Raw genomic sequence first — 25,379 nt, 5'->3', positions numbered from 1 at the left:
GTTCAGAAAAAAGTAAAAACGTAATTCTAAACATGTCTGAGCCAAGGTTCAAACTGAGGACCTCTAGTGTGTGAGACTAGCGTGATAACCAGCTACACCACCCAGACAAGCTAACAAACCAAAATAACGATTTTTACTCGAATCAACGGTGAAATCGTTGTTCAGAAAAAAGTAAAAACGTAATTCTAAACATGTCTGAGCCAAGGTTCAAACTGAGGACCTCTAGTGTGTGAGACTAGCGTGATAACCAGCTACACCACCCAGACAAGCTAACAAACCAAAATAACGATTTTTACTCGAATCAACGGTGAAATCGTTGTTCAGAAAAAAGTAAAAACGTAATTCTAAACATGTCTGAGCCAAGGTTCAAACTGAGGACCTCTAGTGTGTGAGACTAGCGTGATAACCAGCTACACCACCCAGACAAGCTAACAAACCAAAATAACGATTTTTACTCGAATAAACGGTAAAATCGTTGTTCAGAAAAAAGTAAAAACGTAATTCTAAACATGTCTGAGCCAAGGTTCAAACTGAGGACCTCTAGTGTGTGAGACTAGCGTGATAACCAACTACACCACCCAGACAAGCTAACAAACCAAAATAACGATTTGAACTCGAATCAACGGTGAAATCGTTGTTCAAGAAAAAGTAAAAACATAATTCTAAACATGTCTGAGCCAAGGTTCAAACTGAGGACCTCTAGTGTGTGAGACTCAAATGATAACCAACTACACCACCCAGACAAGCTAACAAACCAAAATAACGACTTGAACTCGAATCAACGGTGAAATCGTTGTTCAGAAAAAAGTAAAAACATAATTCTAAACATGTCTGAGCCAAGGTTCAAACTGAGGACCTCTAGTGTGTGAGACTAGCGTGATAACCAACTACACCACCCAAACAAGCTAACAAACCAAAATAACGATTTGAACTCGAATAAACGGTGAAATCGTTGTTTAGAAAAAAGTAAAAACATAATTCTAAACATGTCTGAGCCAAGGTTCAAACTGAGGACCTCTAGTGTGTGAGACTAGCGTGATAACCAACTACACCACCCAGACAAGCTAACAAACCAAAATAACGATTTGAACTCGAATCAACGGTGAAATCGTTGTTCAGAAAAAAGTAAAAACATAATTCTAAACATGTCTGAGCCAAGGTTCAAACTGAGGACCTCTAGTGTGTGAGACTAGCGTGATAACCAACTACACCACCCAGACAAGCTAACAAACACAAATAACGATTTGAACTCGAATCAACGGTGAAATCGTTGTTCAGGTAATAGTAAAAACATAATTTTAAAAATGTCTGAGCCCAAGTTCGAACTGGGGACCTCTAGTGTGTGAGACTAGCGTGATAACCAACTACACCACCCAGACAAGCTAACAAACAAAAATAACAATTTGAACTCGAATCAACGGTGAAATCGTTGTTCAGAAAAAAGTAAAAACATAATTCTAAACATGTCTGAGCCAAGGTTCAAACTGAGGACCTCTAGTGTGTGAGACTAGCGTGATAACCAACTACACCACCCAGACAAGCTAACAAACCAAAATAACGATTTGAACTCGAATCAACGGTGAAATCGTTGTTCAGAAAAAAGTAAAAACATAATTCTAAACATGTCTGAGCCAAGGTTCAAACTGAGGACCTCTAGTGTGTGAGACTAGCGTGATAACCAACTACACTACCCAGACAAGCTAAGAAACAAAAATAACGATTTGAACTCGAATCAACGATGAAATCGTTGTTGAGGAAAAAGTAAAAACATAATTCTAAACATGTCTGAGCCCAGGTTCGAACTGGGGACCTCTAGTGTGTGAGACTAGCGTGATAACCAACTACACCACCCAGACAAGCTAACAAACCAAAATAACGATTTGAACTCGAATCAACGGTGAAATTGTTGTTCAGAAAAAAGTAAAAACATAATTCTAAACATGTTTGAGCCAAGGTTCAAACTGAGGACCTCTAGTGTGTGAGACTAGCGTAATAACCAACTACACCACCCAGACAAGCTAACAAACCAAAATAACGATTTGAACTCGAATCAACGGTGAAATCGTTGTTCAGAAAAAAGTAAAAACATAATTCTAAACATGTCTGAGCCAAGGTTCAAACTGAGGACCTCTAGTGTGTGAGACTAGCGTGATAACCAACTACACCACCCAGACAAGCTAACAAACCAAAATAACGATTTGAACTCGAATCAACGGTGAAATCGTTGTTCAGAAAAAAGTAAAAACATAATTCTAAACATGTCTGAGCCAAGGTTCAAACTGAGGACCTCTAGTGTGTGAGACTAGCGTGATAACCAACTACACCACCCAGACAAGCTAACAAACCAAAATAACGATTTGAACTCGAATCAACGGTGAAATCGTTGTTCAGAAAAAAGTAAAAACATAATTCTAAACATGTCTGAGCCAAGGTTCAAACTGAGGACCTCTAGTGTGTGAGACTAGCGTGATAACCAACTACACCACCCAGACAAGCTAACAAACCAAAATAACGATTTGAACTCGAATCAACGGTGAAATCGTTGTTCAGAAAAAAGTAAAAACATAATTCTAAACATGTCTGAGCCAAGGTTCAAACTGAGGACCTCTAGTGTGTGAGACTAGCGTGATAACCAACTACACCACCCAGACAAGCTAACAAACCAAAATAACGATTTGAACTCGAATCAACGGTGAAATCGTTGTTCAAGAAAAAGTAAAAACATAATTCTAAACATGTCTGAGCCAAGGTTCAAACTGAGGACCTCTAGTGTGTGAGACTAAAATGATAACAAACTACACCACCCAGACAAGCTAACAAACCAAAATAACGATTTGAACTCGAATCAACGGTGAAATCGTTGTTCAGAAAAAAGTAAAAACATAATTCTAAACATGTCTGAGCCAAGGTTCAAACTGAGGACCTCTAGTGTGTGAGACTAGCGTGATAACCAACTACACCACCCAGACAAGCTAAGAAACAAAAATAACGATTTGAACTCGAATCAACGATGAAATCGTTGTTGAGGAAAAAGTAAAAACATAATTCTAAACATGTCTGAGCCCAGGTTCGAACTGGGGACCTCTAATGTGTGAGACTAGCGTGATAACCAACTACACCACCCAGACAAGCTAATAAACCAAAATAACGATTTGAACTCGAATAAACGGTGAAATCGTTGTTCAGAAAAAAGTAAAAACATAATTCTAAACATGTCTGAGCCAAGGTTCAAACTGAGGACCTCTAGTGTGTGAGACTAAAATGATAACCAACTACACCACCCAGACAAGCTAACAAACCAAAACAACGATTTGAACTCGAATCAACGGTGAAATCGTTGTTCAGAAAAAAGTAAAAACATAATTCTAAACATGTCTGAGCCAAGGTTCAAACTGAGGACCTCTAGTGTGTGAGACTAGCGTGATAACCAACTACACCACCCAGACAAGCTAACAAACCAAAATAACGATTTGAACTCGAATCAACGGTGAAATCGTTGTTCAGAAAAAAGTAAAAACATAATTCTAAACATGTCTGAGCCAAGGTTCAAACTGAGGACCTCTAGTGTGTGAGACTAGCGTGATAAACAACTACACCACCGAGACAAGCTAACAAACCAAAATAACGATTTGAACTCGAATCAACGGTGAAATCGTTGTTCAGAAAAAAGTAAAAACATAATTCTAAACATGTCTGAGCCAAGGTTCAAACTGAGGACCTCTAGTGTGTGAGACTAGCGTGATAACCAACTACACCACCCAGACAAGCTAACAAACCAAAATAACGATTTGAACTCGAATCAACGGTGAAATCGTTGTTCAGAAAAAAGTAAAAACGTAATTCTAAACATGTCTGAGCCAAGGTTCAAACTGAGGACCTCTAGTGTGTGAGACTAGCGTGATAACCAACTACACCACCCAGACAAGCTAACAAACCAAAAGAACGATTTGAACTCGAATCAACGGTGAAATCGTTTTTCAGAAAAAAGTAAAAACATAATTCTAAACATGTCTGAGCCAAGGTTCAAACTGAGGACCTCTAGTGTGTGAGACTAAAATGATAACCAACTACACCACCCAGACAAGCTAACAAACCAAAATAACAATTTGAACTCGAATCAACGGTGAAATCGTTGTTCAGGTAATAGTAAAAACATAATTTTAAAAATGTCTGAGCCCAGGTTCGAACTGGGGACCTCTAGTGTGTGAGACTAGCGTGATAACCAACTACATTACCCAGACAAGCTAACAAACCAAAATAACAATTTGAACTCGAATCAACGGTGAAATCGTTGTTCAGGTAATAGTAAAAACATAATTTTAAAAATGTCTGAGCCCAGGTTCGAACTGAGGACCTCTAGTGTGTGAGACTAGCGTGATAACCAACTACATTACCCAGACAAGCTAACAAACCAAAATAACAATTTGAACTCGAATCAACGGTGAAATCGTTGTTCAGGTAATAGTAAAAACATAATTTTAAAAATGTCTGAGCCCAGGTTCGAACTGAGGACCTCTAGTGTGTGAGACTAGCGTGATAACCAACTACATTACCCAGACAAGCTAACAAACCAAAATAACAATTTGAACTCGAATCAACGGTGAAATCGTTGTTCAGGTAATAGTAAAAACATAATTTTAAAAATGTCTGAGCCCAGGTTCGAACTGAGGACCTCTAGTGTGTGAGACTAGCGTGATAACCAACTACATTACCCAGACAAGCTAACAAACCAAAATAACAATTTGAACTCGAATCAACGGTGAAATCGTTGTTCAGGTAATAGTAAAAACATAATTTTAAAAATGTCTGAGCCCAGGTTCGAACTGAGGACCTCTAGTGTGTGAGACTAGCGTGATAACCAACTACATTACCCAGACAAGCTAACAAACCAAAATAACAATTTGAACTCGAATCAACGGTGAAATCGTTGTTCAGGTAATAGTAAAAACATAATTTTAAAAATGTCTGAGCCCAGGTTCGAACTGAGGACCTCTAGTGTGTGAGACTAGCGTGATAACCAACTACATTACCCAGACAAGCTAACAAACCAAAATAACAATTTGAACTCGAATCAACGGTGAAATCGTTGTTCAGGTAATAGTAAAAACATAATTTTAAAAATGTCTGAGCCCAGGTTCGAACTGAGGACCTCTAGTGTGTGAGACTAGCGTGATAACCAACTACATTACCCAGACAAGCTAACAAACCAAAATAACAATTTGAACTCGAATCAACGGTGAAATCGTTGTTCAGGTAATAGTAAAAACATAATTTTAAAAATGTCTGAGCCCAGGTTCGAACTGAGGACCTCTAGTGTGTGAGACTAGCGTGATAACCAACTACATTACCCAGACAAGCTAACAAACCAAAATAACAATTTGAACTCGAATCAACGGTGAAATCGTTGTTCAGGTAATAGTAAAAACATAATTTTAAAAATGTCTGAGCCCAGGTTCGAACTGAGGACCTCTAGTGTGTGAGACTAGCGTGATAACCAACTACATTACCCAGACAAGCTAACAAACCAAAATAACAATTTGAACTCGAATCAACGGTGAAATCGTTGTTCAGGTAATAGTAAAAACATAATTTTAAAAATGTCTGAGCCCAGGTTCGAACTGAGGACCTCTAGTGTGTGAGACTAGCGTGATAACCAACTACATTACCCAGACAAGCTAACAAACCAAAATAACAATTTGAACTCGAATCAACGGTGAAATCGTTGTTCAGGTAATAGTAAAAACATAATTTTAAAAATGTCTGAGCCCAGGTTCGAACTGGGGACCTCTAGTGTGTGAGACTAGCGTGATAACCAACTACATTACCCAGACAAGCTAACAAACCAAAATAACAATTTGAACTCGAATCAACGGTGAAATCGTTGTTCAGGTAATAGTAAAAACATAATTTTAAAAATGTCTGAGCCCAGGTTCGAACTGAGGACCTCTAGTGTGTGAGACTAGCGTGATAACCAACTACATTACCCAGACAAGCTAACAAACCAAAATAACAATTTGAACTCGAATCAACGGTGAAATCGTTGTTCAGGTAATAGTAAAAACATAATTTTAAAAATGTCTGAGCCCAGGTTCGAACTGGGGACCTCTAGTGTGTGAGACTAGCGTGATAACCAACTACACCACCCAGACAAGCTAACAAACCAAAATAACGATTTGAACTCGAATCAACGGTGAAATCGTTGTTCAGGTAATAGTAAAAACATAATTTTAAAAATGTCTGAGCCCAGGTTCGAACTGGGGACCTCTAGTGTGTGAGACTAGCGTGATAACCAACTACATTACCCAGACAAGCTAACAAACCAAAATAACAATTTGAACTCGAATCAACGGTGAAATCGTTGTTCAGAAAAAAGTAAAAACATAATTCTAAACATGTCTGAGCCAAGGTTCAAACTGAGGACCTCTAGTGTGTGAGACTAGCGTGATAACCAACTACACCACCCAGACGAGCTAGCAAACCAAAATAACGATTTGAACTCGAATCAACGGTGAAATCGTTGTTCAGAAAAAAGTAAAAACATAATTCTAAACATGTCTGAGCCAAGGTTCAAACTGAGGACCTCTAGTGTGTGAGACTAGCGTGATAACAAACTACACCACCCAGACAAGCTAAGAAACAAAAATAACGATTTGAACTCGAATCAACGATGAAATCGTTGTTGAGGAAAAAGTAAAAACATAATTCTAAACATGTCTGAGCCCAGGTTCAAACTGGGGACCTCTAGTTTGTGAGACTAGCGTGATAACCAACTACACCACCCAGACAAGCTAACAAACAAAAATAACGATTTGAATGTGAGACTAGCGTGATAACCAACTACACCACCCAGACAAGCTAACAAACAAAAATAACGATTTGAACTCGAATAAACGGTGAAATCGTTGTTCAGAAAAAAGTAAAAACGTAATTCTAAACATGTCTGAGCCAAGGTTTAAACTGAGGACCTCTAGTGTGTGAGACTAGCGTGATAACCAACTACACCACCCAGACAAGCTAACAAACCAAAATAACGATTTGAACTCGAATCAACGGTGAAATCGTTGTTCAAGAAAAAGTAAAAACATAATTCTAAACATGTCTGAGCCAAGGTTCAAACTGAGGACCTCTAGTGTGTGAGACTAAAATGTTAACCAACTACACCACCCAGACAAGCTAACAAACCAAAATAACGATTTGAACTCGAATCAACGGTGAAATCGTTGTTCAGAAAAAAGTAAAAACATAATTCTAAACATGTCTGAGCCAAGGTTCAAACTGAGGACCTCTAGTGTGTGAGACTAGCGTGATAACCAACTACACCACCCAGACAAGCTAACAAACCAAAATAACGATTTAAACTCAAATCAACGGTGAAATCGTTGTTCAGAAAAAAGTAAAAACATAATTCTAAACATGTCTGAGCCAAGGTTCAAACTGAGGACCTCTAGTGTGTGAGACTAGCGTGATAACCAACTACACCACCCAGACAAGCTAACAAACCAAAATAACGATTTGAACTCGAATCAACGGTGAAATCGTTGTTCAGGAAATAGTAAAAACATAATTTTAAACATGTCTGAGCCCAGGTTCAAACTGAGGACCTCTAGAGTGTGAGACTAGCGTGATAACCAACTACACCACCGAGACAAGCTAACAAACCAAAAGAACGATTTGAACTCGAATCAACGGTGAAATCGTTGTTCAGGAAATAGTAAAAACATAATTTTAAACATGTCTGAGCCCAGGTTCAAACTGAGGACCTCTAGAGTGTGAGACTAGCGTGATAACCAACTACACCACCGAGACAAGCTAACAAACCAAAAGAACGATTTGAACTCGAATCAACGGTGAAATCGTTGTTCAGGAAATAGTAAAAACATAATTTTAAACATGTCTGAGCCCAGGTTCAAACTGAGGACCTCTAGAGTGTGAGACTAGCGTGATAACCAACTACACCACCGAGACAAGCTAACAAACCAAAAGAACGATTTGAACTCGAATCAACGGTGAAATCGTTGTTCAGGAAATAGTAAAAACATAATTTTAAACATGTCTGAGCCCAGGTTCAAACTGAGGACCTCTAGAGTGTGAGACTAGCGTGATAACCAACTACACCACCGAGACAAGCTAACAAACCAAAAGAACGATTTGAACTCGAATCAACGGTGAAATCGTTGTTCAGGAAATAGTAAAAACATAATTTTAAACATGTCTGAGCCCAGGTTCAAACTGAGGACCTCTAGAGTGTGAGACTAGCGTGATAACCAACTACACCACCGAGACAAGCTAACAAACCAAAAGAACGATTTGAACTCGAATCAACGGTGAAATCGTTGTTCAGGAAATAGTAAAAACATAATTTTAAACATGTCTGAGCCCAGGTTCAAACTGAGGACCTCTAGAGTGTGAGACTAGCGTGATAACCAACTACACCACCGAGACAAGCTAACAAACCAAAAGAACGATTTGAACTCGAATCAACGGTGAAATCGTTGTTCAGGAAATAGTAAAAACATAATTTTAAACATGTCTGAGCCCAGGTTCAAACTGAGGACCTCTAGAGTGTGAGACTAGCGTGATAACCAACTACACCACCGAGACAAGCTAACAAACCAAAAGAACGATTTGAACTCGAATCAACGGTGAAATCGTTGTTCAGGAAATAGTAAAAACATAATTTTAAACATGTCTGAGCCCAGGTTCAAACTGAGGACCTCTAGAGTGTGAGACTAGCGTGATAACCAACTACACCACCGAGACAAGCTAACAAACCAAAAGAACGATTTGAACTCGAATCAACGGTGAAATCGTTGTTCAGGAAATAGTAAAAACATAATTTTAAACATGTCTGAGCCCAGGTTCAAACTGAGGACCTCTAGAGTGTGAGACTAGCGTGATAACCAACTACACCACCGAGACAAGCTAACAAACCAAAAGAACGATTTGAACTCGAATCAACGGTGAAATCGTTGTTCAGGAAATAGTAAAAACATAATTTTAAACATGTCTGAGCCCAGGTTCAAACTGGGGACCTCTAGTGTGTGAGACTAGCGTGATAACCAACTACACCACCCAGACAAGCTAACAAACCAAAAGAACGATTTGAACTCGAATCAACGGTGAAATCGTTGTTCAGAAAAAAGTAAGAACAAAATTCTAAACATGTCTGAGCCAAGGTTCAAACTGAGGACCTCTAGTGTGTGAGACTAGCGTGATAACCAACTACACCACCCAGACAAGCTAACAAACCAAAATAACGATTTGAACTCGAATCAACGGTGAAATCGTTGTTCAGAAAAAAGTAAAAACATAATTCTAAACATGTCTGAGCCAAGGTTCAAGCTGAGGACCTCTTGTGTGTGAGACTAGCGTGATAACCAACTACACCACCCAGACAAGCTAAGAAACAAAAATAACGATTTGAACTCGAATCAACGATGAAATCGTTGTTGAGGAAAAAGTAAAAACATAATTCTAAACATGTCTGAGCCCAGGTTCGAATTGGGGACCTCTAGTGTGTGAGACTAGCGTGATAACCAACTACACCACCCAGACAAGCTAACAAACAAAAATAACGATTTGAACTCGAATAAACGGTGAAATCGTTGTTCAGAAAAAAGTAAAAACGTAATTCTAAAAATGGCTGAGCCAAGGTTCAAACTGAGGACCTCTAGTGTGTGAGACTAGCGTGATAACCAACTACACCACCCAGACAAGCTAACAAACCAAAATAACGATTTGAACTCGAATCAACGGTGAAATCGTTGTTCAAGAAAAAGTAAAAACATAATTCTAAACATGTCTGAGCCAAGGTTCAAACTGAGGACATCTAGTGTGTGAGACTAAAATGATAACCAACTACACCACCCAGACAAGCTAACAAACCAAAATAACGATTTGAACTCGAATCAACGGTGAAATCGTTGTTCAGAAAAAAGTAAAAACATAATTCTAAACATGTCTGAGCCAAGGTTCAAACTGAGGACCTCTAGTGTGTGAGACTAGCGTGATAACCAACTACACCACCCAGACAAGCTAACAAACCAAAATAACGATTTGAACTCGAATCAACGGTGAAATCGTTGTTCAGAAAAAAGTATAAACATAATTCTAAACATGTCTGAGCCAAGGTTCAAACTGAGGACCTCTAGTGTGTGAGACTAGCGTGATAACCAACTACACCACCCAGACAAGCTAACAAACCAAAATAACGATTTGAACTCGAATCAACGGTGAAATCGTTGTTCAGGAAATAGTAAAAACATAATTTTAAAAATGTCTGAGCCAAGGTTCGAACTGGGGACCTCCAGTGTGTGAGACTAGCGTGATAACCAACTACACCACCCAGACAAGCTAACAAACCAAAATGACCTCCAGTGTGTGAGACTAGCGTGATAACCAACTACACCACCCAGACAAGCTAACAAACCAAAATAACGATTAGTGTGTGAGACTAGCGTGATAACCAACTACACCACCCAGACAAGCTAACAAACCAAAATAACGATTTGAACTCGAATAAACGGTGAAATCGTTGTTCAGAAAAAAGTAAAAACATAATTTTAAACATGTCTGAGCCAAGGTTCAAACTGAGGACCTCTAGTGTGTGAGATTAGAATGATAACCAACTACACCACCCAGACAAGCTAGCAAACCAAAATAACGATTTGAACTCGAATAAACGGGGAAATCGTTGTTCCGAAAAAAGTAAAAACATAATTCTAAACATGTCTGAGCCAAGGTTCAAACTGAGGACCTCTAGTGTGTGAGACTAGCGTGATAACCAACTACACAACCCAGACAAGCTAACAAACCAAAATAACGATTTGAACTCGAATCAACGGTGAAATCGTTGTTCAGAAAAAAGTAAAAACAAAATTCTAAACATGTCTGAGCCAAGGTTCGAACTGGGGACCTCTAGTGTGTGAGACTAGCGTGATAACCAACTACACCACCCAGACAAGCTAACAAACCAAAATAACGATTTGAACTCGAATCAACGGTGAAATCGTTGTTCAGAAAAAAGTAAAAACATAATTCTAAACATGTCTGAGCCAAGGTTCGAACTGGGGACCTCTAGTGTGTGAGACTAGCGTGATAACCAACTACACCACCCAGACAAGCTAACAAACCAAAATAACGATTTGAACTCGAATAAACGTTGAAATCGTTGTTCAGAAAAAAGTAAAAACGTAATTCTAAACATGTCTGAGCCAAGGTTCAAACTGAGGACCTCTAGTGTGTGAGACTAGCGTGATAACCAACTACACAACCCAGACAAGCTAACAAACCAAAATAACGATTTGAACTCGAATCAACGGTGAAATCGTTGTTCAGAAAAAAGTAAAAACATAATTCTAAACATGTCTGAGCCAAGGTTCAAACTGAGGACCTCTAATGTATGAGACTAGCGTGATAACCAACTACACCACCCAGACAAGCTAACAAACCAAAATAACGATTTGAACTCAAATCAACGGTGAAATCGTTGTTCAGAAAAAAGTAAAAACATAATTCTAAACATGTCTGAGCCAAGGTTCAAACTGAGGACCTCTAGTGTGTGAGACTAGCGTGATAACAAACTACACCACCCAGACAAGCTAACAAACCAAAATAACGATTTGAACTCGAATCAACGGTGAAATCGTTGTTCAGAAAAAAGTAAAAACATAATTCTAAACATGTCTGAGCCAAGGTTTAAACTGAGGACCTCTAGTGTGTGAGACTAGCGTGATAACCAACTACACCACCCAGACAAGCTAACAAACCAAAATAACGATTTGAACTCGAATCAACGGTGAAATCGTTGTTCAGAAAAAAGTAAAAACATAATTCTAAACATGTCTGAGCCAAGGTTCAAACTGAGGACCTCTAGTGTGTGAGACTAGCGTGATAGCCAACTACACCACCCAGACAAGCTAACAAACCAAAATAACGATTTGAACTCGAATCAACGGTGAAATCGTTGTTGAGGAAAAAGTAAAAACATAATTCTAAACATGTCTGAGCCCAAGTTCGAACTGGGGACCTCTAGTGTGTGAGACTAGCGTGATAACCAACTACACCACCCAGACAAGCTAACAAACCAAAATAACAATTTGAACACGAATCAACGGTGAAATCGTTGTTCAGAAAAAAGTAAAAACATAATTCTAAACATGTCTGAGCCAAGGTTGAAACTGAGGACCTCTAGTGTGTGAGACTAGCGTGATAACCACCTACACCACCCAGACAAGCTAATAAACCAAAATAACGATTTGAACTCGAATAAACGGTGAAATCGTTGTTCAGAAAAAAGTAAAACTAATAAACCAAAATAACGATTTGAACTCGAATAAACGGTGAAATCGTTGTTCAGAAAAAAGTAAAAACGTAATTCTAAAATAACGATTTGAACTCGAATAAACGGTGAAATCGTTGTTCAGAAAAAAGTAAAAACGTAATTCTAACTAGCGTGATAACCACCTACACCACCCAGACAAGCTAATAAACCAAAATAACGATTTGAACTCGAATAAACGGTGAAATCGTTGTTCAGAAAAAAGTAAAAACGTAATTCTAAACATGTCTGAGCCAAGGTTCAAACTGAGGACCTCTAGTGTCTGAGACTAGCGTGATAACCAACTACACCACCCAGACAAGCTAACAAACCAAAATAACGATTTGAACTCGAATCAACGGTGAAATCGTTGTTCAGGTAATAGTAAAAACATAATTTTAAAAATGTCTGAGCCCAGGTTTGAACTGGGGACCTCTAGTGTGTGAGACTAGCGTGATAACCAACTACACCACCCAGACAAGCTAACAAACCAAAATAACAATTTGAACACGAATCAACGGTGAAATCGTTAAAATAACGATTTGAACTCGAATAAACGGTGAAATCGTTGTTCAGAAAAAAGTAAAAACGTAATTCTAAACATGTCAGAGCCAAGGTTCAAACTAAGGACCTCTAGTGTCTGAGACTAGTGTGATAACCAACTACACCACCCAGACAAGCTAACAAACCAAAATAACGATTTGAACTCGAATCAACGGTGAAATCGTTGTTCAGGTAATAGTAAAAACATAATTCTAAACATGTCTGAGCCAAGGTTNTAACCAACTACACCACCCAGACAAGCTAACAAACCAAAATAACGATTTGAACTCGAATCAACGGTGAAATCGTTGTTCAGGTAATAGTAAAAACATAATTTTAAAAATGTCTGAGCCCAGGTTCGAATTGGGGACCTCTAGTGTGTGAGACTAGCGTGATAACCAACTACACCACCCAGACAAGCTAACAAACCAAAATAACAATTTGAACACGAATCAACGGTGAAATCGTTGTTCAGAAAAAAGTAAAAACATNAAGTAAAAACATAATTCTAAACATGTCTGAGCCAAGGTTCAAACTGAGGACCTCTAGTGTGTGAGACTAGCGTGATAACCAACTACACCACCCAGACAAGCTAACAAACCAAAATAACGATTTGAACACGAATCAACGGTGAAATCGTTGTTCAGAAAAAAGTAAAAACATAATTCTAAACATGTCTGAGCCAAGGTTCAAACTGAGGACCTCTAGTGTGTGAGACTAGCGTGATAACCAACTACACCACCCAGACAAGCTAACAAACCAAAATAACGATTTGAACTCGAATCAACGGTGAAATCGTTGTTCAGGTAATAGTAAAAACATAATTTTAAAAATGTCTGAGCCCAGGTTCGAACTGGGGACCTCTAGTGTGTGAGACTAAAATGATAACCAACTACACAACCCAGACAAGCTAACAAACCAAAATAACAATTTGAACTCGAATCAACGGTGAAATCGTTGTTCAGGTAATAGTAAAAACATAATTCTAAACATGTCTGAGCCAAGGTTCAAACTGAGGACCTCTAGTGTGTGAGACTAGCGTGATAACCAACTACACCACCCAGACAAGCTAACAAACCAAAATAATGATTTGAACTCGAATCAACGGTGAAATCGTTGTTCAGGTAATAGTAAAAACATAATTCTAAACATGTCTGAGCCAAGGTTCAAACTGAGGACCTCTAGTGTGTGAGACTAGCGTGATAACCAACTACACCACCCAGACAAGCTAACAAAACAAAATAACGATTTGAACTCGAATCAACGGTGAAATCGTTGTTCAGAAAAAAGTAAAAACATAATTCTAAACATGTCTGAGCCAAGGTTCAAACTGAGGACCTCTAGTGTGTGAGACTAAAATGATAATCAACTACACCACCCAGACAAGCTAACAAACCAAAATAACGATTTGAACTCGAATCAACGGTGAAATCGTTGTTCAGGTAATAGTAAAAACATAATTCTAAACATGTCTGAGCCAAGGTTCAAACTGAGGACCTCTAGTGTGTGAGACTAGCGTGATAACCAACTACACCACCCAGACAAGCTAACAAACCAAAATAACGATTTGAACTCGAATCAACGGTGAAATCGTTGTTCAGGTAATAGTAAAAACATAATTTAAAAAATGTCTGAGCCCAGGTTCGAACTCGGGACCTCTAGTGTGTGAGACTAGCGTGATAACCAACTACACCACCCAGACAAGCTAACAAACCAAAATAACAATTTGAACACGAATCAACGGTGAAATCGTTGTTCAGAAAAAAGTAAAAACATAATTCTAAACATGTCTGAGCCAAGGTTCAAACTGAGGACCTCTAGTGTGTGAGACTAGCGTGATAACCAACTACACCACCCAGACAAGCTAACAAACCAAAATAACGATTTGAACTCGAATCAACGGTGAAATCGTTGTTCAGGTAATAGTAAAAACATAATTTTAAAAATGTCTAAGCCCAGGTTCGAACTGGGGACCTCTAGTGTGTGAGACTAACGTGATAACCAACTACATTACCCAGACAAGCTAACAAACCAAAATAACAATTTGAACTCGAATCAACGGTGAAATCGTTGTTCAGAAAAAAGTAAAAACATAATTCTAAACATGTCTGAGCCAAGGTNCCTCTAGTGTGTGAGACTAGCGTGATAACCAACTACACCACCCAGACAAGCTAACAAACCAAAATAACGATTTGAACTCGAATCAACGGTGAAATCGTTGTTCAGGTAATAGTAAAAACATAATTTTTAAAATGTCTGAGCCCAGGTTCGAACTGGGGACCTCTAGTGTGTGAGACTAGCGTGATAACCAACTACACCACCCAGACAAGCTAACAAACCAAAATAACGATTTGAACTCGAATCAACGGTGAAATCGTTGTTCAGAAAAAAGTAAAAACATAATTCTAAACATGTCTGAGCCAAGGTTCAAACTGAGGACCTCTAGTGTGTGAGACTAGCGTGATAACCAACTACACCACCCAGACAAGCTAACAAACCAAAATAACGATTTGAACTCGAATCAACGGTGAAATCGTTGTTCAGGTAATAGTAAAAACATAATTTTAAAAATGTCTAAGCCCAGGTTCGAACTGGGGACCTCTAGTGTGTGAGACTAGCGTGATAACCAACTACACCACCCAGACAAGCTAACAAACCAAAATAACGATTTGAACTCGAATAAACGGTGAAATCGTTGTTCAGAAAAAAGTAAAAACGTAATTCTAAACATGTCTGAGCCAAGGTTCAAACTGAGGACCTCTAGTGTGTGAGACTAGCGTGATAACCAACTACACCACCCAGACAAGCTAACAAACCAAAATAATGATTTGAATTCGAATCAACGGTGAAATCGTTGTTCAGGTAATAGTAAAAACATAATTTTAAACATGTCAGAACCCAGGTTTGAACTGGGGACCTCTAGTGTGTGAGACTAGCGTGATAACCAACTACACCACCCAGACAAGCTAATGAACCAAAATAACGATTTGAACTCGAATCAACGGTGAAATCGTTGTTCAGAAAAAAGTAAAAACATAATTCTAAACATGTTAACATGCCTGAGCCAAGGTTCAAACTGAAGACCTCTAGTGTGTGAGACTAGAATGATAACCAACTACACCACCCAGACAAGCTAACAAACTAAAATAACGATTTGAACTCGAATCAACGGTGAAATCGTTGTTCAGAAAAAAGTAAAAACATAATTCTAAACATGTCTGAGCCAAGGTTCAAACTGAGGACCTCTAGTGTGTGAGACTAGCGTGATAACCAACTACACCACCCAGACAAGCTAACAAACCAAAATAACGATTTGAACTCGAATCAACGGTGAAATCGTTGTTCAGGTAATAGTAAAAACATAATTCTAAACATGTCTGAGCCAAGGTTGAAACTGAGGACCTCTAGTGTGTGAGACTAGCGTGATAACCACCTACACCACCCAGACAAGCTAACAAACCAAAATAACGATTTGAACTCGAATCAACGGTGAAATCGTTGTTCAGGTAATAGTAAAAACATAATTCTAAACATGTCTGAGCCAAGGTTGAAACTGAGGACCTCTAGTGTGTGAGACTAGCGTGATAACCACCTACACCACCCAGACAAGCTAACAAACCAAAATAACAATTTGAACTCGAATCAACGGTGAAATCGTTGTTCAGGTAATAGTAAAAACATAATTCTAAACATGTCTGAGCCAAGGTTGAAACTGAGGACCTCTAGTGTGTGAGACTAGCGTGATAACCACCTACACCACCCAGACAAGCTAACAAACCAAAATAACAATTTGAACTCGAATCAACGGTGAAATCGTTGTTCAGGTAATAGTAAAAACATAATTCTAAACATGTCTGAGCCAAGGTTGAAACTGAGGACCTCTAGTGTGTGAGACTAGCGTGATAACCACCTACACCACCCAGACAAGCTAACAAACCAAAATAACAATTTGAACTCGAATCAACGGTGAAATCGTTGTTCAGGTAATAGTAAAAACATAATTCTAAACATGTCTGAGCCAAGGTTGAAACTGAGGACCTCTAGTGTGTGAGACTAGCGTGATAACCACCTACACCACCCAGACAAGCTAACAAACCAAAATAACAATTTGAACTCGAATCAACGGTGAAATCGTTGTTCAGGTAATAGTAAAAACATAATTCTAAACATGTCTGAGCCAAGGTTGAAACTGAGGACCTCTAGTGTGTGAGACTAGCGTGATAACCACCTACACCACCCAGACAAGCTAACAAACCAAAATAACAATTTGAACTCGAATCAACGGTGAAATCGTTGTTCAGGTAATAGTAAAAACATAATTCTAAACATGTCTGAGCCAAGGTTGAAACTGAGGACCTCTAGTGTGTGAGACTAGCGTGATAACCACCTACACCACCCAGACAAGCTAACAAACCAAAATAACAATTTGAACTCGAATCAACGGTGAAATCGTTGTTCAGGTAATAGTAAAAACATAATTCTAAACATGTCTGAGCCAAGGTTGAAACTGAGGACCTCTAGTGTGTGAGACTAGCGTGATAACCACCTACACCACCCAGACAAGCTAACAAACCAAAATAACAATTTGAACTCGAATCAACGGTGAAATCGTTGTTCAGGTAATAGTAAAAACATAATTCTAAACATGTCTGAGCCAAGGTTGAAACTGAGGACCTCTAGTGTGTGAGACTAGCGTGATAACCACCTACACCACCCAGACAAGCTAACAAACCAAAATAACAATTTGAACTCGAATCAACGGTGAAATCGTTGTTCAGGTAATAGTAAAAACATAATTCTAAACATGTCTGAGCCAAGGTTGAAACTGAGGACCTCTAGTGTGTGAGACTAGCGTGATAACCACCTACACCACCCAGACAAGCTAACAAACCAAAATAACAATTTGAACTCGAATCAACGGTGAAATCGTTGTTCAGGTAATAGTAAAAACATAATTCTAAACATGTCTGAGCCAAGGTTGAAACTGAGGACCTCTAGTGTGTGAGACTAGCGTGATAACCACCTACACCACCCAGACAAGCTAACAAACCAAAATAACAATTTGAACTCGAATCAACGGTGAAATCGTTGTTCAGGTAATAGTAAAAACATAATTCTAAACATGTCTGAGCCAAGGTTGAAACTGAGGACCTCTAGTGTGTGAGACTAGCGTGATAACCACCTACACCACCCAGACAAGCTAACAAACCAAAATAACAATTTGAACTCGAATCAACGGTGAAATCGTTGTTCAGGTAATAGTAAAAACATAATTCTAAACATGTCTGAGCCAAGGTTGAAACTGAGGACCTCTAGTGTGTGAGACTAGCGTGATAACCACCTACACCACCCAGACAAGCTAACAAACCAAAATAACAATTTGAACTCGAATCAACGGTGAAATCGTTGTTCAGGTAATAGTAAAAACATAATTCTAAACATGTCTGAGCCAAGGTTCAAACTGAGGACCTCTAGTGTGTGAGACTAGCGTGATAACCACCTACACCACCCAGACAAGCTAACAAACCAAAATAACGATTTGAACTCGAATCAACGGTGAAATCGTTGTTCAGAAAAAAGTAAAAACGTAATTCTAAACATGTCTGAGCCAAGGTTCAAACTGAGGACCTCTAGTGTGTGAGACTAGCGTGATAACCACCTACACCACCCAGACAAGCTAACAAACCAAAATAACGATTTGAACTCGAATCAACGGTGAAATCGTTGTTCAGAAAAAAGTAAAAACATAATTCTAAACATGTCTGAGCCAAGGTTCAAACTGAGGACCTCTAGTGTGTGAGACTAGCGTGATAACCAACTACACCACCCAGACAAGCTAACAAACCAAAATAACGATTTGAACTCGAATCAACGGTGAAATCGTTGTTCAGAAAAAAGTAAAAACATAATTCTAAACATGTCTGAACCAAGGATCAAACTGAGGACCTCTAGTGTGTGAGACTAGCGTGATAACCAACTACACCACCCAGACAAGCTAACAAACCAAAATAACGATTTGAACTCGAATCAACGGTGAAATCGTTGTTCAGAAAAAAGTAAAAACATAATTCTAAACATGTCTGAGCCAAGGTTCAAACTAAGGACCTCTAGTGTGTGAGACTAGCGTGATAACCAACTACACCACCCAGACAAGCTAACAAACCAAAATAACGATTTGAACTCGAATCAACGGTGAAATCGTTGTTCAGAAAAAAGTAAAAACATAATTCTAAACATGTTAACATGCCTGAGCCAAGGTTCAAACAGAAGACCTCTAGTGTGTGAGACTAGAATTATAACCAACTACACCACCCAGACAAGCTAACAAACCAAAATAACGATTTGAACTCGAATCAACGGTGAAATCGTTGTTCAGAAAAAAGTAAAAACATAATTCTAAACATGTCTGAGCCAAGGTTCAAACTGAGGACCTCTAGTGTGTGAGACTAGCGTGATAACCAACTACACCACCCAGACAAGCTAACAAACCAAAATAACGATTTGAACTCGAATCAACGGTGAAATCGTTGTTCAGAAAAAAGTAAAAACATAATTCTAAACATGTCTGAGCCAAGGTTCAAACTGAGGACCTCTAGTGTGTGAGACTAGCGTGATAACCAACTACACCACCCAGACAAGCTAACAAACCAAAATAACGATTTGAACTCGAATCAACGGTGAAATCGTTGTTCAGAAAAAAGTAAAAACATAATTCTAAACATGTCTGAGCCAAGGTTCAAACTGAGGACCTCTAGTGTGTGAGACTAGCGTGATAACCAACTACACCACCCAGACAAGCTAACAAACCAAAATAACGATTTGAACTCGAATCAACGGTGAAATCGTTGTTCAGAAAAAAGTAAAAACATAATTCTAAACATGTCTGAGCCAAGGTTCAAACTGAGGACCTCTAGTGTGTGAGACTAGCGTGATAACCAACTACACCACCCAGACAAGCTAACAAACCAAAATAACGATTTGAACTCGAATCAACGGTGAAATCGTTGTTCAGAAAAAAGTAAAAACATAATTCTAAACATGTCTGAGCCAAGGTTCAAACTGAGGACCTCTAGTGTGTGAGACTAGCGTGATAACCAACTACACCACCCAGACAAGCTAACAAACCAAAATAACGATTTGAACTCGAATCAACGGTGAAATCGTTGTTCAGAAAAAAGTAAAAACATAATTCTAAACATGTCTGAGCCAAGGTTCAAACTGAGGACCTCTAGTGTGTGAGACTAGCGTGATAACCAACTACACCACCCAGACAAGCTAACAAACCAAAATAACGATTTGAACTCGAATCAACGGTGAAATCGTTGTTCAGAAAAAAGTAAAAACATAATTCTAAACATGTCTGAGCCAAGGTTCAAACTGAGGACCTCTAGTGTGTGAGACTAGCGTGATAACCAACTACACCACCCAGACAAGCTAACAAACCAAAATAACGATTTGAACTCGAATCAACGGTGAAATCGTTGTTCAGAAAAAAGTAAAAACATAATTCTAAACATGTCTGAGCCAAGGTTCAAACTGAGGACCTCTAGTGTGTGAGACTAGCGTGATAACCAACTACACCACCCAGACAAGCTAACAAACCAAAATAACAATTTGAACTCGAATCAATGGTGAAATCGTTGTTCAGGTAATAGTAAAAACATAATTTTAAAAATGTCTGAGCCCAGGTTCGAACTGGGGACCTCTAGTGTGTGAGACTAGCGTGATAACCAACTACACCACCCAGACAAGCTAACAAACCAAAATAACAATTTGAACACGAATCAACGGTGAAATCGTTGTTCAGAAAAAAGTAAAAACATAATTCTAAACATGTCTGAGCCAAGGTTCAAACTGAGGACCTCTAGTGTGTGAGACTAGCGTGATAACCAACTACACCACCCAGACAAGCTAACAAACCAAAATAACGATTTGAACTCGAATCAACGGTGAAATCGTTGTTCAGGTAATAGTAAAAACATAATTTTAAAAATGTCTCAGCCCAGGTTCGAACTGGGGACCTCTAGTGTGTGAGACTAAAATGATAACCAACTACACCACCCAGACAAGCTAACAAACCAAAATAACAATTTGAACTCGAATCAACGGTGAAATCGTTGTTCAGGTAATAGTAAAAACATAATTCTAAACATGTCTGAGCCAAGGTTCAAACTGAGGACCTCTAGTGTGTGAGACTAGCGTGATAACCAACTACACCACCCAGACAAGCTAACAAACCAAAATAATGATTTGAACTTGAATCAACGGTGAAATCGTTGTTCAGGTAATAGTAAAAACATAATTCTAAACATGTCTGAGCCAAGGTTCAAACTGAGGACCTCTAGTGTGTGAGACTAGCGTGATAACCAACTACACCACCCAGACAAGCTAACAAAACAAAATAACGATTTGAACTCGAATCAACGGTGAAATCGTTGTTCAGAAAAAAGTAAAAACATAATTCTAGACATGTCTGAGCCAAGGTTCAAACTGAGGACCTCTAGTGTCTGAGACTAGCGTGATAACCAACTACACCACCCAGACAAGCTAACAAAACAAAATAACGATTTGAACTCGAATCAACGGCGAAATCGTTGTTCAGAAAAAAGTAAAAACATAATTCTAGACATGTCTGAGCCAAGGTTCAAACTGAGGACCTCTAGTGTCTGAGACTAGCGTGATAACCAACTACACCACCCAGACAAGCTAACAAAACAAAATAACGATTTGAACTCGAATCAACGGCGAAATCGTTGTTCAGAAAAAAGTAAAAACATAATTCTAGACATGTCTGAGCCAAGGTTCAAACTGAGGACCTCTAGTGTCTGAGACTAGCGTGATAACCAACTACACCACCCAGACAAGCTAACAAAACAAAATAACGATTTGAACTCGAATCAACGGCGAAATCGTTGTTCAGAAAAAAGTAAAAACATAATTCTAGACATGTCTGAGCCAAGGTTCAAACTGAGGACCTCTAGTGTCTGAGACTAGCGTGATAACCAACTACACCACCCAGACAAGCTAACAAAACAAAATAACGATTTGAACTCGAATCAACGGCGAAATCGTTGTTCAGAAAAAAGTAAAAACATAATTCTAGACATGTCTGAGCCAAGGTTCAAACTGAGGACCTCTAGTGTCTGAGACTAGCGTGATAACCAACTACACCACCCAGACAAGCTAACAAAACAAAATAACGATTTGAACTCGAATCAACGGCGAAATCGTTGTTCAGAAAAAAGTAAAAACATAATTCTAGACATGTCTGAGCCAAGGTTCAAACTGAGGACCTCTAGTGTCTGAGACTAGCGTGATAACCAACTACACCACCCAGACAAGCTAACAAAACAAAATAACGATTTGAACTCGAATCAACGGCGAAATCGTTGTTCAGAAAAAAGTAAAAACATAATTCTAGACATGTCTGAGCCAAGGTTCAAACTGAGGACCTCTAGTGTCTGAGACTAGCGTGATAACCAACTACACCACCCAGACAAGCTAACAAAACAAAATAACGATTTGAACTCGAATCAACGGCGAAATCGTTGTTCAGAAAAAAGTAAAAACATAATTCTAGACATGTCTGAGCCAAGGTTCAAACTGAGGACCTCTAGTGTCTGAGACTAGCGTGATAACCAACTACACCACCCAGACAAGCTAACAAAACAAAATAACGATTTGAACTCGAATCAACGGCGAAATCGTTGTTCAGAAAAAAGTAAAAACATAATTCTAGACATGTCTGAGCCAAGGTTCAAACTGAGGACCTCTAGTGTCTGAGACTAGCGTGATAACCAACTACACCACCCAGACAAGTTAATGAACCAAAATAACGATTTGAACTCGAATCAACGGTGAAATCGTTGTTCAGGTAATAGTAAAAACATAATTTTAAACATGTCTGAACCCAGGTTTGAACTGGGGACCTCTAGTGTGTGAGACTAGCGTGATAACCAACTACACCACCCAGACAAGTTAATGAACCAAAATAACGATTTGAACTCGAATCAACGGTGAAATCGTTGTTCAGAAAAAAGTAAAAACATAATTCCAAACAAGTTTGAGCCAAGGTTCAAACTGAGGACCTATAGTGTATGAGACTAGCCTGATAACCAACTACACCACCCAGACAAGCTAACAAACCAAAATAACGATTTGAACTCGAATCAACGGTGAAATCGTTGTTCAGAAAAAAGTAAAAACATAATTCTAAACATGTCTGAGCCAAGGTTCAAACTGAGGACCTCTAGTGTGTGAGACTAGCGTGATAACCAACTACACCACCCAGACAAGTTAATGAACCAAAATAACGATTTGAACTCGAATCAACGGTGAAATCGTTGTTCAGAAAAAAGTAAAAACATAATTCCAAACAAGTTTGAGCCAAGGTTCAAACTGAGGACCTATAGTGTATGAGACTAGCCTGATAACCAACTACACCACCCAGACAAGCTAACAAACCAAAATAACGATTTGAACTCGAATAAACGGTGAAATCGTTGTTCAGAAAAAAGTAAAAACATAATTCTAAACATGTCTGAGCCAAGGTTCAAACTGAGGACCTAGTGTGTGAGACTAGTGTGATAACCAACTACACCACCCAGACAAGCTAACAAACCAAAATAACGATTTGAACTCGAATAAACGGTGAAATCGTTGTTCAGAAAAAAGTAAAAACATAATTCTAAACATGTCTGAGCCAAGGTTCAAACTGAGGACCTCTAGTGTGTGAGACTAGCGTGATAACCAACTACACCACCCAGACAAGCTAACAAACCAAAATAACGATTTGAACTCGAATAAACGGTGAAATCGTTGTTCAGAAAAAAGTAAAAACATAATTCTAAACATGTCTGAGCCAAGGTTCAAACTTAGGACCTCTAATGTGTGAGACTAGCGTGATAACCAACTACACCACCAAGACAAGCTAACAAACCAAAATAACGATTTGAACACGAATCAACGGTGAAATCGTTGTTCAGAAAAAAGTAAAAACATAATTCTAAACATGTCTGAGCCAAGGTTCAAACTGAGGACCTCTAGTGTGTGAGACTAGCGTGATAACCAACTACACCACCCAGACAAGCTAACAAACCAAAATAACGATTTGAACTCGAATAAACGGTGAAATCGTTGTTCAGAAAAAAGTAAAAACATAATTCTAAACATGTCTGAGCCAAGGTTCAAACTGAGGACCTCTATTGTGTGAGACTAGAATGATAACCAACTACACCACCCAGACGAGCTAGCAAACCAAAATAACGATTTGAACTCGAATAAACGGGGAAATCGTTGTTCCGAAAAAAGTAAAAACATAATTCTAAACATGTCTGAGCCAAGGTTCAAACTGAGGACCTCTAGTGTGTGAGACTAGCGTGATAACCAACTTCACCACCCAGACAAGCTAACAAACCAAAATAACGATTTGAACTCGAATCAACGGTGAAATCGTTGTTCAAGAAAAAGTAAAAACATAATTCTAAACATGTCTGAGCCAAGGTTAATACTGAGGACCTCTAGTGTGTGAGACTAGAATGATAACCAACTACACCACCCAGACAAGGTAACAAACCAAAATAACGATTTGAACTCGAATCAACGGTGAAACCGTTGTTCAGGAAATAGAAAAAACATAATTTTAAAAATGTCTGTGCCCAAGTTCGAACTGGGGACCTCTAGTGTGTGAGACTAGTGTGATAACCAACTACACCACCCAGACAAGCTAACAAACCAAAATAACGATTTGAACTCGAATCAACGGTGAAATCGTTGTTCAGAAAAAAGTAAAAACATAATTCTAAACATGTCTGAGCCAAGGTTCAAACTGAGGACCTCTAGTGTGTGAGACTAGCGTGATAACCAACTACACCACCCAGACAAGCTAACAAACCAAAATAACGATTTGAACTCGAATCAACGGTGAAATCGTTGTTCAAGAAAAAGTAAAAACATAATTCTAAACATGTCTGAGCTAAGGTTCAAACTGAGGACCTCTAGTGTGTGAGACTAGAATGATAGTCAACTACACCACCCAGACAAGCTAACAAACCAAAATAACGATTTGAACTCGAATCAACGGTGAAATCGTTGTTCAAAAAATAGTAAAAACATAATTTTAAAAATGTCTGAACCCAGGTTCGAACTGGGGACCTCTAGTGTGTGAGACTAGCGTGATAACCAACTACACCACCCATGAACCCAGGTTCGAACTGGGGACCTCTAGTGTGTGAGACTAGCGTGATAACCAACTACACCACCCAGACAAGCTAACGAACCAAAATAACGATTTGAACTCGAATCAACGGTGAAATCGTTGTTCAGAAAAAAGTAAAAACATAATTCTAAACAAGTTAGAGCCAAGGTTCAAACTGAGGACCTATAGTGTATGAGACTAGCCTGATAACCAACTACACCACCCAGACAAGCTAACAAACCAAAATAACGACTTGAACTCGAATCAACGGTGAAATCGTTGTTCTTGAAATAGTAAAAACATGATTTTAAAAATGTCTGA

General features: G+C 38.8%; 95 non-coding genes across 95 annotated transcripts; all 95 read right to left on the bottom strand.

Moving 5' to 3' along the window:
* Positions 1–510: 510 nt before the first annotated feature.
* Positions 511–584, bottom strand: TRNAV-CAC. Its single transcript has one exon. It is a non-coding gene; the product is annotated as a tRNA-Val (tRNA).
* A 403-nt stretch (positions 585–987) lies between these two features.
* On the bottom strand, positions 988–1,061 carry TRNAV-CAC. Its single transcript has one exon. It is a non-coding gene; the product is annotated as a tRNA-Val (tRNA).
* Positions 1,062–1,146: 85 nt separating this feature from the next.
* TRNAV-CAC lies at positions 1,147–1,220 on the bottom strand. The gene has a single exon. It is a non-coding gene; the product is annotated as a tRNA-Val (tRNA).
* An 85-nt stretch (positions 1,221–1,305) lies between these two features.
* TRNAV-CAC lies at positions 1,306–1,379 on the bottom strand. The gene has a single exon. It is a non-coding gene; the product is annotated as a tRNA-Val (tRNA).
* Positions 1,380–1,464: 85 nt separating this feature from the next.
* On the bottom strand, positions 1,465–1,538 carry TRNAV-CAC. Its single transcript has one exon. It is a non-coding gene; the product is annotated as a tRNA-Val (tRNA).
* Positions 1,539–1,623: 85 nt separating this feature from the next.
* Positions 1,624–1,697, bottom strand: TRNAV-CAC. The gene has a single exon. It is a non-coding gene; the product is annotated as a tRNA-Val (tRNA).
* An 85-nt stretch (positions 1,698–1,782) lies between these two features.
* TRNAV-CAC lies at positions 1,783–1,856 on the bottom strand. The gene has a single exon. It is a non-coding gene; the product is annotated as a tRNA-Val (tRNA).
* A 244-nt stretch (positions 1,857–2,100) lies between these two features.
* On the bottom strand, positions 2,101–2,174 carry TRNAV-CAC. Its single transcript has one exon. It is a non-coding gene; the product is annotated as a tRNA-Val (tRNA).
* An 85-nt stretch (positions 2,175–2,259) lies between these two features.
* TRNAV-CAC lies at positions 2,260–2,333 on the bottom strand. Its single transcript has one exon. It is a non-coding gene; the product is annotated as a tRNA-Val (tRNA).
* Positions 2,334–2,418: 85 nt separating this feature from the next.
* TRNAV-CAC lies at positions 2,419–2,492 on the bottom strand. Its single transcript has one exon. It is a non-coding gene; the product is annotated as a tRNA-Val (tRNA).
* Positions 2,493–2,577: 85 nt separating this feature from the next.
* On the bottom strand, positions 2,578–2,651 carry TRNAV-CAC. Its single transcript has one exon. It is a non-coding gene; the product is annotated as a tRNA-Val (tRNA).
* Positions 2,652–2,895: 244 nt separating this feature from the next.
* Positions 2,896–2,969, bottom strand: TRNAV-CAC. Its single transcript has one exon. It is a non-coding gene; the product is annotated as a tRNA-Val (tRNA).
* An 85-nt stretch (positions 2,970–3,054) lies between these two features.
* TRNAV-CAC lies at positions 3,055–3,128 on the bottom strand. The gene has a single exon. It is a non-coding gene; the product is annotated as a tRNA-Val (tRNA).
* Positions 3,129–3,372: 244 nt separating this feature from the next.
* TRNAV-CAC lies at positions 3,373–3,446 on the bottom strand. Its single transcript has one exon. It is a non-coding gene; the product is annotated as a tRNA-Val (tRNA).
* A 244-nt stretch (positions 3,447–3,690) lies between these two features.
* Positions 3,691–3,764, bottom strand: TRNAV-CAC. The gene has a single exon. It is a non-coding gene; the product is annotated as a tRNA-Val (tRNA).
* An 85-nt stretch (positions 3,765–3,849) lies between these two features.
* On the bottom strand, positions 3,850–3,923 carry TRNAV-CAC. Its single transcript has one exon. It is a non-coding gene; the product is annotated as a tRNA-Val (tRNA).
* A 244-nt stretch (positions 3,924–4,167) lies between these two features.
* On the bottom strand, positions 4,168–4,241 carry TRNAV-CAC. Its single transcript has one exon. It is a non-coding gene; the product is annotated as a tRNA-Val (tRNA).
* An 85-nt stretch (positions 4,242–4,326) lies between these two features.
* TRNAV-CAC lies at positions 4,327–4,400 on the bottom strand. Its single transcript has one exon. It is a non-coding gene; the product is annotated as a tRNA-Val (tRNA).
* Positions 4,401–4,485: 85 nt separating this feature from the next.
* Positions 4,486–4,559, bottom strand: TRNAV-CAC. The gene has a single exon. It is a non-coding gene; the product is annotated as a tRNA-Val (tRNA).
* An 85-nt stretch (positions 4,560–4,644) lies between these two features.
* Positions 4,645–4,718, bottom strand: TRNAV-CAC. The gene has a single exon. It is a non-coding gene; the product is annotated as a tRNA-Val (tRNA).
* Positions 4,719–4,803: 85 nt separating this feature from the next.
* TRNAV-CAC lies at positions 4,804–4,877 on the bottom strand. The gene has a single exon. It is a non-coding gene; the product is annotated as a tRNA-Val (tRNA).
* An 85-nt stretch (positions 4,878–4,962) lies between these two features.
* TRNAV-CAC lies at positions 4,963–5,036 on the bottom strand. Its single transcript has one exon. It is a non-coding gene; the product is annotated as a tRNA-Val (tRNA).
* Positions 5,037–5,121: 85 nt separating this feature from the next.
* Positions 5,122–5,195, bottom strand: TRNAV-CAC. Its single transcript has one exon. It is a non-coding gene; the product is annotated as a tRNA-Val (tRNA).
* An 85-nt stretch (positions 5,196–5,280) lies between these two features.
* TRNAV-CAC lies at positions 5,281–5,354 on the bottom strand. The gene has a single exon. It is a non-coding gene; the product is annotated as a tRNA-Val (tRNA).
* An 85-nt stretch (positions 5,355–5,439) lies between these two features.
* On the bottom strand, positions 5,440–5,513 carry TRNAV-CAC. Its single transcript has one exon. It is a non-coding gene; the product is annotated as a tRNA-Val (tRNA).
* An 85-nt stretch (positions 5,514–5,598) lies between these two features.
* Positions 5,599–5,672, bottom strand: TRNAV-CAC. The gene has a single exon. It is a non-coding gene; the product is annotated as a tRNA-Val (tRNA).
* Positions 5,673–5,757: 85 nt separating this feature from the next.
* Positions 5,758–5,831, bottom strand: TRNAV-CAC. The gene has a single exon. It is a non-coding gene; the product is annotated as a tRNA-Val (tRNA).
* An 85-nt stretch (positions 5,832–5,916) lies between these two features.
* Positions 5,917–5,990, bottom strand: TRNAV-CAC. Its single transcript has one exon. It is a non-coding gene; the product is annotated as a tRNA-Val (tRNA).
* An 85-nt stretch (positions 5,991–6,075) lies between these two features.
* On the bottom strand, positions 6,076–6,149 carry TRNAV-CAC. Its single transcript has one exon. It is a non-coding gene; the product is annotated as a tRNA-Val (tRNA).
* An 85-nt stretch (positions 6,150–6,234) lies between these two features.
* On the bottom strand, positions 6,235–6,308 carry TRNAV-CAC. Its single transcript has one exon. It is a non-coding gene; the product is annotated as a tRNA-Val (tRNA).
* An 85-nt stretch (positions 6,309–6,393) lies between these two features.
* Positions 6,394–6,467, bottom strand: TRNAV-CAC. Its single transcript has one exon. It is a non-coding gene; the product is annotated as a tRNA-Val (tRNA).
* A 244-nt stretch (positions 6,468–6,711) lies between these two features.
* On the bottom strand, positions 6,712–6,785 carry TRNAV-CAC. The gene has a single exon. It is a non-coding gene; the product is annotated as a tRNA-Val (tRNA).
* A 152-nt stretch (positions 6,786–6,937) lies between these two features.
* Positions 6,938–7,011, bottom strand: TRNAV-CAC. The gene has a single exon. It is a non-coding gene; the product is annotated as a tRNA-Val (tRNA).
* Positions 7,012–7,255: 244 nt separating this feature from the next.
* On the bottom strand, positions 7,256–7,329 carry TRNAV-CAC. Its single transcript has one exon. It is a non-coding gene; the product is annotated as a tRNA-Val (tRNA).
* Positions 7,330–7,414: 85 nt separating this feature from the next.
* On the bottom strand, positions 7,415–7,488 carry TRNAV-CAC. Its single transcript has one exon. It is a non-coding gene; the product is annotated as a tRNA-Val (tRNA).
* A 1,516-nt stretch (positions 7,489–9,004) lies between these two features.
* Positions 9,005–9,078, bottom strand: TRNAV-CAC. The gene has a single exon. It is a non-coding gene; the product is annotated as a tRNA-Val (tRNA).
* Positions 9,079–9,163: 85 nt separating this feature from the next.
* On the bottom strand, positions 9,164–9,237 carry TRNAV-CAC. Its single transcript has one exon. It is a non-coding gene; the product is annotated as a tRNA-Val (tRNA).
* A 244-nt stretch (positions 9,238–9,481) lies between these two features.
* On the bottom strand, positions 9,482–9,555 carry TRNAV-CAC. Its single transcript has one exon. It is a non-coding gene; the product is annotated as a tRNA-Val (tRNA).
* A 403-nt stretch (positions 9,556–9,958) lies between these two features.
* TRNAV-CAC lies at positions 9,959–10,032 on the bottom strand. The gene has a single exon. It is a non-coding gene; the product is annotated as a tRNA-Val (tRNA).
* Positions 10,033–10,117: 85 nt separating this feature from the next.
* Positions 10,118–10,191, bottom strand: TRNAV-CAC. The gene has a single exon. It is a non-coding gene; the product is annotated as a tRNA-Val (tRNA).
* Positions 10,192–10,276: 85 nt separating this feature from the next.
* TRNAV-CAC lies at positions 10,277–10,350 on the bottom strand. The gene has a single exon. It is a non-coding gene; the product is annotated as a tRNA-Val (tRNA).
* A 537-nt stretch (positions 10,351–10,887) lies between these two features.
* On the bottom strand, positions 10,888–10,961 carry TRNAV-CAC. The gene has a single exon. It is a non-coding gene; the product is annotated as a tRNA-Val (tRNA).
* An 85-nt stretch (positions 10,962–11,046) lies between these two features.
* Positions 11,047–11,120, bottom strand: TRNAV-CAC. Its single transcript has one exon. It is a non-coding gene; the product is annotated as a tRNA-Val (tRNA).
* A 244-nt stretch (positions 11,121–11,364) lies between these two features.
* On the bottom strand, positions 11,365–11,438 carry TRNAM-CAU. Its single transcript has one exon. It is a non-coding gene; the product is annotated as a tRNA-Met (tRNA).
* Positions 11,439–11,682: 244 nt separating this feature from the next.
* Positions 11,683–11,756, bottom strand: TRNAV-CAC. Its single transcript has one exon. It is a non-coding gene; the product is annotated as a tRNA-Val (tRNA).
* A 244-nt stretch (positions 11,757–12,000) lies between these two features.
* TRNAV-CAC lies at positions 12,001–12,074 on the bottom strand. The gene has a single exon. It is a non-coding gene; the product is annotated as a tRNA-Val (tRNA).
* A 491-nt stretch (positions 12,075–12,565) lies between these two features.
* On the bottom strand, positions 12,566–12,639 carry TRNAL-CAG. Its single transcript has one exon. It is a non-coding gene; the product is annotated as a tRNA-Leu (tRNA).
* An 85-nt stretch (positions 12,640–12,724) lies between these two features.
* TRNAV-CAC lies at positions 12,725–12,798 on the bottom strand. Its single transcript has one exon. It is a non-coding gene; the product is annotated as a tRNA-Val (tRNA).
* Positions 12,799–12,922: 124 nt separating this feature from the next.
* TRNAL-CAG lies at positions 12,923–12,996 on the bottom strand. Its single transcript has one exon. It is a non-coding gene; the product is annotated as a tRNA-Leu (tRNA).
* A 209-nt stretch (positions 12,997–13,205) lies between these two features.
* Positions 13,206–13,279, bottom strand: TRNAV-CAC. The gene has a single exon. It is a non-coding gene; the product is annotated as a tRNA-Val (tRNA).
* Positions 13,280–13,377: 98 nt separating this feature from the next.
* On the bottom strand, positions 13,378–13,451 carry TRNAV-CAC. The gene has a single exon. It is a non-coding gene; the product is annotated as a tRNA-Val (tRNA).
* Positions 13,452–13,536: 85 nt separating this feature from the next.
* Positions 13,537–13,610, bottom strand: TRNAV-CAC. The gene has a single exon. It is a non-coding gene; the product is annotated as a tRNA-Val (tRNA).
* An 85-nt stretch (positions 13,611–13,695) lies between these two features.
* TRNAV-CAC lies at positions 13,696–13,769 on the bottom strand. The gene has a single exon. It is a non-coding gene; the product is annotated as a tRNA-Val (tRNA).
* An 85-nt stretch (positions 13,770–13,854) lies between these two features.
* TRNAV-CAC lies at positions 13,855–13,928 on the bottom strand. The gene has a single exon. It is a non-coding gene; the product is annotated as a tRNA-Val (tRNA).
* An 85-nt stretch (positions 13,929–14,013) lies between these two features.
* On the bottom strand, positions 14,014–14,087 carry TRNAV-CAC. Its single transcript has one exon. It is a non-coding gene; the product is annotated as a tRNA-Val (tRNA).
* A 244-nt stretch (positions 14,088–14,331) lies between these two features.
* TRNAV-CAC lies at positions 14,332–14,405 on the bottom strand. Its single transcript has one exon. It is a non-coding gene; the product is annotated as a tRNA-Val (tRNA).
* An 85-nt stretch (positions 14,406–14,490) lies between these two features.
* TRNAV-CAC lies at positions 14,491–14,564 on the bottom strand. The gene has a single exon. It is a non-coding gene; the product is annotated as a tRNA-Val (tRNA).
* An 85-nt stretch (positions 14,565–14,649) lies between these two features.
* On the bottom strand, positions 14,650–14,723 carry TRNAV-CAC. The gene has a single exon. It is a non-coding gene; the product is annotated as a tRNA-Val (tRNA).
* An 85-nt stretch (positions 14,724–14,808) lies between these two features.
* Positions 14,809–14,882, bottom strand: TRNAV-CAC. Its single transcript has one exon. It is a non-coding gene; the product is annotated as a tRNA-Val (tRNA).
* Positions 14,883–15,115: 233 nt separating this feature from the next.
* Positions 15,116–15,189, bottom strand: TRNAV-CAC. The gene has a single exon. It is a non-coding gene; the product is annotated as a tRNA-Val (tRNA).
* Positions 15,190–15,274: 85 nt separating this feature from the next.
* TRNAV-CAC lies at positions 15,275–15,348 on the bottom strand. The gene has a single exon. It is a non-coding gene; the product is annotated as a tRNA-Val (tRNA).
* An 85-nt stretch (positions 15,349–15,433) lies between these two features.
* TRNAV-CAC lies at positions 15,434–15,507 on the bottom strand. The gene has a single exon. It is a non-coding gene; the product is annotated as a tRNA-Val (tRNA).
* An 85-nt stretch (positions 15,508–15,592) lies between these two features.
* TRNAV-CAC lies at positions 15,593–15,666 on the bottom strand. Its single transcript has one exon. It is a non-coding gene; the product is annotated as a tRNA-Val (tRNA).
* Positions 15,667–15,751: 85 nt separating this feature from the next.
* On the bottom strand, positions 15,752–15,825 carry TRNAV-CAC. The gene has a single exon. It is a non-coding gene; the product is annotated as a tRNA-Val (tRNA).
* Positions 15,826–16,077: 252 nt separating this feature from the next.
* Positions 16,078–16,151, bottom strand: TRNAV-CAC. The gene has a single exon. It is a non-coding gene; the product is annotated as a tRNA-Val (tRNA).
* Positions 16,152–18,621: 2,470 nt separating this feature from the next.
* Positions 18,622–18,695, bottom strand: TRNAV-CAC. The gene has a single exon. It is a non-coding gene; the product is annotated as a tRNA-Val (tRNA).
* Positions 18,696–18,939: 244 nt separating this feature from the next.
* On the bottom strand, positions 18,940–19,013 carry TRNAV-CAC. Its single transcript has one exon. It is a non-coding gene; the product is annotated as a tRNA-Val (tRNA).
* Positions 19,014–19,265: 252 nt separating this feature from the next.
* TRNAV-CAC lies at positions 19,266–19,339 on the bottom strand. Its single transcript has one exon. It is a non-coding gene; the product is annotated as a tRNA-Val (tRNA).
* An 85-nt stretch (positions 19,340–19,424) lies between these two features.
* Positions 19,425–19,498, bottom strand: TRNAV-CAC. The gene has a single exon. It is a non-coding gene; the product is annotated as a tRNA-Val (tRNA).
* An 85-nt stretch (positions 19,499–19,583) lies between these two features.
* On the bottom strand, positions 19,584–19,657 carry TRNAV-CAC. The gene has a single exon. It is a non-coding gene; the product is annotated as a tRNA-Val (tRNA).
* Positions 19,658–19,742: 85 nt separating this feature from the next.
* On the bottom strand, positions 19,743–19,816 carry TRNAV-CAC. Its single transcript has one exon. It is a non-coding gene; the product is annotated as a tRNA-Val (tRNA).
* An 85-nt stretch (positions 19,817–19,901) lies between these two features.
* Positions 19,902–19,975, bottom strand: TRNAV-CAC. The gene has a single exon. It is a non-coding gene; the product is annotated as a tRNA-Val (tRNA).
* Positions 19,976–20,060: 85 nt separating this feature from the next.
* On the bottom strand, positions 20,061–20,134 carry TRNAV-CAC. Its single transcript has one exon. It is a non-coding gene; the product is annotated as a tRNA-Val (tRNA).
* Positions 20,135–20,219: 85 nt separating this feature from the next.
* Positions 20,220–20,293, bottom strand: TRNAV-CAC. Its single transcript has one exon. It is a non-coding gene; the product is annotated as a tRNA-Val (tRNA).
* Positions 20,294–20,378: 85 nt separating this feature from the next.
* Positions 20,379–20,452, bottom strand: TRNAV-CAC. Its single transcript has one exon. It is a non-coding gene; the product is annotated as a tRNA-Val (tRNA).
* Positions 20,453–20,537: 85 nt separating this feature from the next.
* On the bottom strand, positions 20,538–20,611 carry TRNAV-CAC. The gene has a single exon. It is a non-coding gene; the product is annotated as a tRNA-Val (tRNA).
* Positions 20,612–20,696: 85 nt separating this feature from the next.
* TRNAV-CAC lies at positions 20,697–20,770 on the bottom strand. Its single transcript has one exon. It is a non-coding gene; the product is annotated as a tRNA-Val (tRNA).
* Positions 20,771–20,855: 85 nt separating this feature from the next.
* TRNAV-CAC lies at positions 20,856–20,929 on the bottom strand. Its single transcript has one exon. It is a non-coding gene; the product is annotated as a tRNA-Val (tRNA).
* An 85-nt stretch (positions 20,930–21,014) lies between these two features.
* TRNAV-CAC lies at positions 21,015–21,088 on the bottom strand. Its single transcript has one exon. It is a non-coding gene; the product is annotated as a tRNA-Val (tRNA).
* Positions 21,089–21,173: 85 nt separating this feature from the next.
* TRNAV-CAC lies at positions 21,174–21,247 on the bottom strand. The gene has a single exon. It is a non-coding gene; the product is annotated as a tRNA-Val (tRNA).
* Positions 21,248–21,332: 85 nt separating this feature from the next.
* On the bottom strand, positions 21,333–21,406 carry TRNAL-CAG. The gene has a single exon. It is a non-coding gene; the product is annotated as a tRNA-Leu (tRNA).
* Positions 21,407–21,491: 85 nt separating this feature from the next.
* Positions 21,492–21,565, bottom strand: TRNAL-CAG. The gene has a single exon. It is a non-coding gene; the product is annotated as a tRNA-Leu (tRNA).
* Positions 21,566–21,650: 85 nt separating this feature from the next.
* On the bottom strand, positions 21,651–21,724 carry TRNAL-CAG. The gene has a single exon. It is a non-coding gene; the product is annotated as a tRNA-Leu (tRNA).
* An 85-nt stretch (positions 21,725–21,809) lies between these two features.
* On the bottom strand, positions 21,810–21,883 carry TRNAL-CAG. Its single transcript has one exon. It is a non-coding gene; the product is annotated as a tRNA-Leu (tRNA).
* Positions 21,884–21,968: 85 nt separating this feature from the next.
* Positions 21,969–22,042, bottom strand: TRNAL-CAG. The gene has a single exon. It is a non-coding gene; the product is annotated as a tRNA-Leu (tRNA).
* Positions 22,043–22,127: 85 nt separating this feature from the next.
* On the bottom strand, positions 22,128–22,201 carry TRNAL-CAG. The gene has a single exon. It is a non-coding gene; the product is annotated as a tRNA-Leu (tRNA).
* Positions 22,202–22,286: 85 nt separating this feature from the next.
* Positions 22,287–22,360, bottom strand: TRNAL-CAG. Its single transcript has one exon. It is a non-coding gene; the product is annotated as a tRNA-Leu (tRNA).
* An 85-nt stretch (positions 22,361–22,445) lies between these two features.
* Positions 22,446–22,519, bottom strand: TRNAL-CAG. Its single transcript has one exon. It is a non-coding gene; the product is annotated as a tRNA-Leu (tRNA).
* Positions 22,520–22,604: 85 nt separating this feature from the next.
* On the bottom strand, positions 22,605–22,678 carry TRNAL-CAG. Its single transcript has one exon. It is a non-coding gene; the product is annotated as a tRNA-Leu (tRNA).
* An 85-nt stretch (positions 22,679–22,763) lies between these two features.
* On the bottom strand, positions 22,764–22,837 carry TRNAV-CAC. Its single transcript has one exon. It is a non-coding gene; the product is annotated as a tRNA-Val (tRNA).
* A 244-nt stretch (positions 22,838–23,081) lies between these two features.
* TRNAV-CAC lies at positions 23,082–23,155 on the bottom strand. Its single transcript has one exon. It is a non-coding gene; the product is annotated as a tRNA-Val (tRNA).
* A 401-nt stretch (positions 23,156–23,556) lies between these two features.
* Positions 23,557–23,630, bottom strand: TRNAV-CAC. Its single transcript has one exon. It is a non-coding gene; the product is annotated as a tRNA-Val (tRNA).
* Positions 23,631–23,874: 244 nt separating this feature from the next.
* Positions 23,875–23,948, bottom strand: TRNAV-CAC. Its single transcript has one exon. It is a non-coding gene; the product is annotated as a tRNA-Val (tRNA).
* Positions 23,949–24,510: 562 nt separating this feature from the next.
* TRNAV-CAC lies at positions 24,511–24,584 on the bottom strand. The gene has a single exon. It is a non-coding gene; the product is annotated as a tRNA-Val (tRNA).
* An 85-nt stretch (positions 24,585–24,669) lies between these two features.
* Positions 24,670–24,743, bottom strand: TRNAV-CAC. Its single transcript has one exon. It is a non-coding gene; the product is annotated as a tRNA-Val (tRNA).
* Positions 24,744–25,379: the final 636 nt, after the last annotated feature.

Source organism: Cucurbita maxima, unplaced genomic scaffold (assembly GCF_002738345.1).
Source record: "Cucurbita maxima cultivar Rimu unplaced genomic scaffold, Cmax_1.0 Cma_Scf00037, whole genome shotgun sequence".
In the NCBI taxonomy this organism is placed as follows: domain Eukaryota; kingdom Viridiplantae; phylum Streptophyta; class Magnoliopsida; order Cucurbitales; family Cucurbitaceae; genus Cucurbita; species Cucurbita maxima.
The sequence above is the reverse complement of the archived record's forward strand: the minus strand, read 5'-3'. Positions and strand labels throughout refer to the sequence as shown.